The sequence below is a fragment of the Echinops telfairi genome, unplaced genomic scaffold, assembly GCF_000313985.2.
Source record: "Echinops telfairi isolate 266 unplaced genomic scaffold, ASM31398v2 ScPeMD7_7458;HRSCAF=8496, whole genome shotgun sequence".
Lineage (NCBI taxonomy): Eukaryota > Metazoa > Chordata > Mammalia > Afrosoricida > Tenrecidae > Echinops > Echinops telfairi.
Window position 1 is genome coordinate 36942314 of NW_022111358.1, and position 6635 is coordinate 36948948.

The following is a 6635-nucleotide window of genomic DNA, read 5'->3' on the forward strand; positions in this document are numbered from 1 at the left end:
CCCCCCCTTTCCCCGCCCCCTCCTCGGAAATTCTCGTTGGCCTGCAAACACATCAACAAAAATAAAAACGGACGAAAGCAGACTGCCCCTTCTTGGGGAAATTACTGTAAGAGTCTCCTTTTCGGGGCTAACAGACTGCACGCCCTATCTGGGGAATTTGGACCCCCCCCCCATCCAGATGCTCCCTCTGCACGCGCCCTCCTCCTTGCTGAGTACCCTCAAGGCAGGAGGCCTGGAAGTTAGCGGCTCGCACTGGGATCCTCAGGTTTTGTTTGGAACTTAGAACGCTGTTCTTCCTTCTCCCTCACAACTCACGCGTTTCCAGCAAATCATTAATGTAATAACAACTACATCTCCGCCTGGAGTGGGGACAGGAAGCGGGGAGAGTTGTCCTGGCCAGTTTGTTCTGAGTTTTGCCCTCTTAAGCTCACATGAATGAGGTTTTTTTCTTCAGTTTTTTTTTTTAAAGTAAGGCCATTCAGTGCTGAGATGGCTTTTTGGATAATGTTTCTGATGTTGAGAACATTCTAGGAAAGTGGCTTTTTAAAAATTTTGAAGTCAAAAAGAAGCAGGTGCCAAGCTGCACCCTGTACCGTTTTGGTAACTTTTTCCACGTGGGATTTAGACATCCTTTCACTTCAGGCTGATAAAATGTTTGCTGCTGTTAATTGTTACTGATGTTGTACAGATAATTTTTACTTAGTTTTTTTTCTCTTTTGCCCCAGGACTTGGATGAAGTCATTGATCACTAATGAACTACAGTGCTGGTGAGATGTGTAAGGTGAGGCTGTGGTTAAAGAAAGTGTTTACCTGACTCCTTGGTCAGGGCAAGGCTGAAACTTCTTGTCGTTTGGCAGGCCCTCTTTATTTTCCCAAAATGTGACTCAGTCAATGGGGAGTATAGACTGGGCTAGAGTTAGAGGGGACAAAAGTGTCAATGTACCCTCCACTTTTCCGTGGCTCTGATATAGTCCAACATAGTGGAACTTACCCAGAGCCAACTGTTGGATGCGGCTACCCTTGATCAGCATCTGCAACAGGGGTAATTATAGTCTGCCTATTTAAATGTCCTTGTGTAACTTTAATTGGATGTTCTAATTTTATCTGTTTTGGTATCCATCGCTTGCTTGCCATTGGGTATGAGTGATTGTGGATGTGGGTTTTGGGTGTCCATAGTGTGTACACGCTCGATTACTCCTACTTTTATTTTCTGGGGGGAAAAAGAAGGTGGAGAGTAGTACTTGTTTCATAATCATTTTGAAATAAAAACAATAGTATCGAGTGTATTAGGGAGAAGGTTGATTTGCCATTGTTTTCTGGTCATGTGTGGTATTTGGATATTTTAAGGAACCCAAGATGAAGCTTTTATTTAAGTTAAGTTGTGGTCCTTTGGATTTAAAGGATTTTATTGATATCGGGTTAGTGAGCAGCATTCTGAGTTGGGAAAGGCGAGAGAAATTTGCTAACTTGATTATTCGTCTCCAAGCGGTTTCCGCTTGACTTCAAAAATATTTTTACTGTGGGTTAGTTAGAAAAAAATTAAGTAATTGTTGTAGATGGATTATTGCAACCCCCAACACATTTAGCCAGCCTCTGGATGTTTAAATCATATCACAAACTTTTCATATCTTTCTTGGCTAGGAAGAATAAGCTGCACATTATTATTATTCTTTTAGGTTTAGGCTAACAGTTGACATTGTACATTAAAAAACTTGGGAGAGGAAGGTGAATATAAACCAAGAATACTTTTAAGCTGTACACACTCCATTCATTTAAATCTCAGCAGAGGTTGTGTATATTACATATAATTTTTGTTGTTGTTGATGGAATCAGGATTTAAAACTTTACATTTCTTTCCAGTTTGCAGGTGATAGATGTTTAGGCCTTCAGACCACAAAATTTTGACCTTTTATCGATTTTTAGAAATTTACAGATTATTTTGTGGTAAGAAATCAATGATCTATTTTTTGGTTGGTGTCTTAAGTTCTTAGAAGAGCGTCAAAAAGTTTGTGGGAAAGTGGAATTAAAAGATAATGGAAAAGTTCCACAAAACTTTGAAGTTCTCATATCTACTACTGTAACAATACCACAATGAATGATTTTAACTAACAAATTTATTTCCTCACAGTTCAGGATGCTGGAACTCCAAATTCAGAGATTTATCTAGCGAGAAGGGGGAAGACCTTAATTGTAGGCGAAGGCCCTTGTCTCCTTTCAACAGCTGTGGGCCTGATATTCCTTAGAGCTCTTGTGTCTTGGCATGAATCTGACCCTGGGTTTAGGAAGTTCTCAGTGTAGGGACGTTGGCTCCAAAGGACTCCCCCTTCCTGACTCTTTTTTTGGTGGAATCTAGGTCCCTCTGCCTCTGATTTGCTCTCCTTTCATTTCTTGGAAGAGAGAAAAGGCCACATCCCATGGACATTCCCCATAGAATCTGATCAGGGCTGTGACCCAAATAAGGGTAAAGCCCCTTTTTGTTGATTAGCTGATTAGATCAAACCACATCGTGGTCATTATATAATATCCAAATTACATCATCCCATAACTGTCAAACCACTGAGTCTTGGCTTAGCCAGGCTAACACGTCAGGGGCCTTCAAAAAGCTTATAGGAAAATGCCATTATCTTTTAGTTTTGCTTCTGTCCCCGAAGCTTTTTAAAGTCCTCGCATGGTTTTGGAAGACACAATTCAATCCATAGCAGATGGAGGTATTCATTTGTACTCAAAAATGGATTATTTCCAAGGTGCTAATCCTGTGTGGCCAGTATGGCTTGGCCTGAAATATGCCAACACAATTTCCATTTTCCATAAATTTCACACAAGTGGATCATGTGGTGTGCAGTGCTCACTTAAAAGTGAAGGTCGTAGTTGGCCACTGGACAACTTGCTACCCAGACCATTCTATAATGGGAAATTCCATAGTATTGGAGGGTGGTTGTGGGGGAGTAAGCTGCCTTTGTCTTTGAGCTGACTAAAGACATGGCTTTTTTAGTCTGGCCTTTTGGCCCGGAAGCTCGGCCACTAGTTTTAGGTGAGGCCTTGGTTTTTGGGAGTTAGTCAGGACATCGCTTATCAGCTGAGAAACCTGGTTTTTGCAATTGTGTAATGGGCAGCTTCATTTTCTCATAGCATACATAACCATTCTAGGGGATTGTAAAGTCTGTCCACATTTCTAGACTGTCTGCTCTCTCATTGGAGAGGGAGGGATGTCCAAACAGCAGCAGAAACCACTCCTCCTTGCAAGGGTTTTGTCTAGTTTAAAAATACACAGCATGTTTACGAAGAACAATTTCAGAGGATATGTGAGGAAGTACACCAGATATTATAAATGCATTTTGTTCTCTGATTGAGAAGTAGCCTTGGCATGAATATTGAATGCAGATTTGTCTATAATTGTCTGTCAGTCTGCATTTAAGATACAAATATAGGCCTGACCCAAGAAATAAGGCCCTTTGCTTATTGCTTCAAATGTTTAGAAAGTTTGGGACAAAGTTTGTCAGCAGTGGTTAATCAAAAGAGGAGTGGAAACTACGTAAAATTATAAACATGTTGTCAATAGTTTGTTGTGAGAGCCCATGATCTTTCCACTGGAATGGCTGGGCTGTCTCTATCTAGTTTGTTTGTAGTCTCCAGCTAAGCAAACAGATCTGGGGAAGTTAGTGACTGGTCCAAGATCATACAGCTAAGTGGTACCCATGTTAAACCAAGTCGTATCTCTGGACCTGGAGGTCCAGCACTGGTTATGTGACATTTTACTGAAATACTGAGGACCGCAAGGTCGCAGACTCTGAACATTGTATGCAAATGCTTTAGAGTGGGTCCTTCAGCACATGGTGCTCCCTACTCTGTAGTTAAAAACTCTCTTCTCTTTCTTTCAGAAATTATAAAGAGCTCTGATGGGCTATTTAGGTGCTACCCAGTGCAGTGAACTGCAGGTGAGTAGGGCTAAGGAGAGGGCCTTGATTTAAAAAGATGGCTTTTATGATACCTGAGAAAGAGACCAGGAAGATTTAACTTAGACAGGAGTGTTTGGCTGAGGAGGGACAGGGTGGGGTGGCGTGGCACAGTCAGAAAGAGTGCTTAACCCAATGATGCAACGATGTGAGTCTGACCTGCTGATCTCTGGGCCTGATTGGCTAATGGCCATCCCCTGAAGACCCTGCCTGTGTGTGTCCAGAAGAGAGAAGGGTGGCTGGGAGTGTGCCACTTAATATTCCATTTGATCCGGATTTCAGCCTGCTTGTGTATGCAGGAGACCTAAGAGTCCTGTTTGTGTGGCAGCATTCTTGAGCAGCAGTCACCCCACACCTGCTGAACTTGGTTCAGTGTTGAATGGTCTGGATTTCCCTGTTACCTACTCTGGATGTCTTGCCAGTCATGGCTTGATGTACGGCTACTGAGAACGTGCCAACTGAAACAAAAGGTTAATTAAAAAAAATCTAATGGCCTTATTCCTTCCAGTGTATTAAACTATAATAGCCCTTCAGAAGTAATTGTTTTTTTCGCTGAAACACCTTGCTTGCTAGAGAAAGCAAAAGTTTGGGCTGGAGTTATTTGTTTGCAGTTGGCTTTTTCTTGGACCATGATAGTATTTTGGTCTTTATTATTTAATGTAGAAAATGGCCATCATACAGAAAAAGAAGAGTTAGGAGCCTGTCTTAAAATTCCTTTTTAAGGCACTAAGGCTAAGGTCTTTTTGATGGCTTATTTTCACTACTAGTTTTTTATTAGGTGCCTCCAGCTCTAGAAAGCCCAGCACATGATGAAATGACTTTCCCTGTATTTGGGCTTTGGCTTTGTAAGACTTATAAGAACAATGCTAGCTGCTCCTTAGCCATTTGCTTTCAGCTAGAATTTTTAGCTTTGCTCTTGGTTAGCAAAACAAAAACCACAGAACTAAATCTTTTCTATAGTAAAAAAAATAGAAAATCTTGTGTTTTTTGTTTGTTTCCTTTAATATACCCAAATCTCTTGACCCCTAGTTGTTTGATTTGACCTTGAGTCCGAACTGCCCTGTAACTGTGATGTAGTTCATTACTGAGTCAGCAAGGGGTCCTTGGAACCCCCACCCTGCCTCCATGATGTGACAAATAATGGAATTAAAAGTTAACAATTTTTCCATGAACTTTTTGGAGTCCTCTGGTTTACACTTTAGGGTTTGCATTTAAACTTGGATGTGGTTCCTTGCTATTTGTTAAAGTAATACGTGGTGGTAGGAAGAGTCCTTGTTTCTTGGGGGTCTGTGTATTTTGTGTGATGTCTAGCCCACAGGTTCATGGGGGTGAGTGGAAGCTCAGTTGAGGTGGTGTGTCCCTTCCTGGGAAGCTAGGGTTTGAGTGTGTCATAGGTTATTGTTGGGAGAGAGAGCGCTTGATCCAGGCCAGAGTGAGGGGACTTTATTTCTTCACTCAGCAAGCAGTGTCAGAATGAATACTAGGTGAGAGAACCAGAAGAAGAAAAAATTCACAGAAATGTTTTTGTTTTTATTAAAGAATCATTACTAAGTAAATGCCTCAGTGTTAGGGTTATTACCCTAAAACCACTGGTTTTCTTTTAGGCATTTAATAGAAATATATATTAAAGACTCTCAAAAAGTTTGTGGGAAATGGAATGAAAAAGGTAATAGAATTTTTCCATGAACTTTTGAAGGCCTTTCATGTATGTATGTAGATAGAGGTATGTGTGTATATGAATATACACATATATAATGATTATGGTTATTAGAATTTGATTTTTTTTAACTTTTATCATGCATGTTAATTTCTTCCATGCTGTTAATTTGTGTGTGTACATTTTTAAAGGCCACTAAATACCTTATCAAATCTTGCTTTCATAATTTGCATAAGTCTTCTAGTGTTAGATATTTATGTTGTTGCTTTTCATTTAACATTGTGGAGATTATTCTCACTAATTATATCTGTGGTGTGTTTCTGACTGGTGTTATGTTAAGGGTGTGATGCCAGTATGGTTTTAGACATATGTGTTGTCATACAGTTTTTCAAAGGTGTTGTAACAGTTTTGGTACTAACAGAGATATATGGATGTACCTGTTTTAAGTGTATTTTTAAAAAAAAACTTAACCCCAAACCCGTTGCCATCAAATTGACACATACTGACATTGTAAGGACAGAGTAGAATTGTCTTAGAAGGTTTCCTAGCCAGCAGGAGTAACTGGTGGGTTCGAACCACCCATCAGCACAGTGCATCAACCATTGTGCTAATTTAATAGTGTATATCCACTCCTCATCAATTGACATAGTTAAGTTCCACAGACCAGGTTGTTATGTGAAATTGGCAGGTCTGACCTTTTTTTAAAATCATTTTATTGGGGGCTCATCCAACTCTTATCACAATCCATATATACATTCATTGTGTCAAGCACATTTGCACATTTGTTGCCATGGTCATTCTCAAAACATTTGCTTACTATTTGAGCCCTTGGTATCAGTTCCTCATTTTTCCCCCTCTCTTCGTGCCCCTCCTCCCTCTTGAACCCTTCGTAATTTATAAATTATTATTTTGTCATGTCTTACACTCTTCGACGTTTCCCTTCACCCACTTTTCTGTTGTCTGTCCCCCAGGGAGGCTGTTATATGTAGATCCTTGTAATTGGTTCCCCCTTTCTACCCCACCTT

At 40.4% G+C, this 6635-nt stretch overlaps 1 protein-coding gene across 1 annotated transcript in view; it reads left to right on the top strand.

The window, feature by feature from the left end:
• The first annotated feature begins 686 nt into the window (after positions 1-686).
• Positions 687-6635, top strand: part of HELZ (helicase with zinc finger) — a 174977-nt gene continuing 169028 nt past the window's right edge. The window contains exons 1-2 of the mRNA XM_045299480.1: positions 687-781; positions 3879-3935. The gene's annotated coding sequence lies outside the window, so the exon portion shown is untranslated. The remainder of the gene's footprint in view (positions 782-3878; positions 3936-6635) is intronic.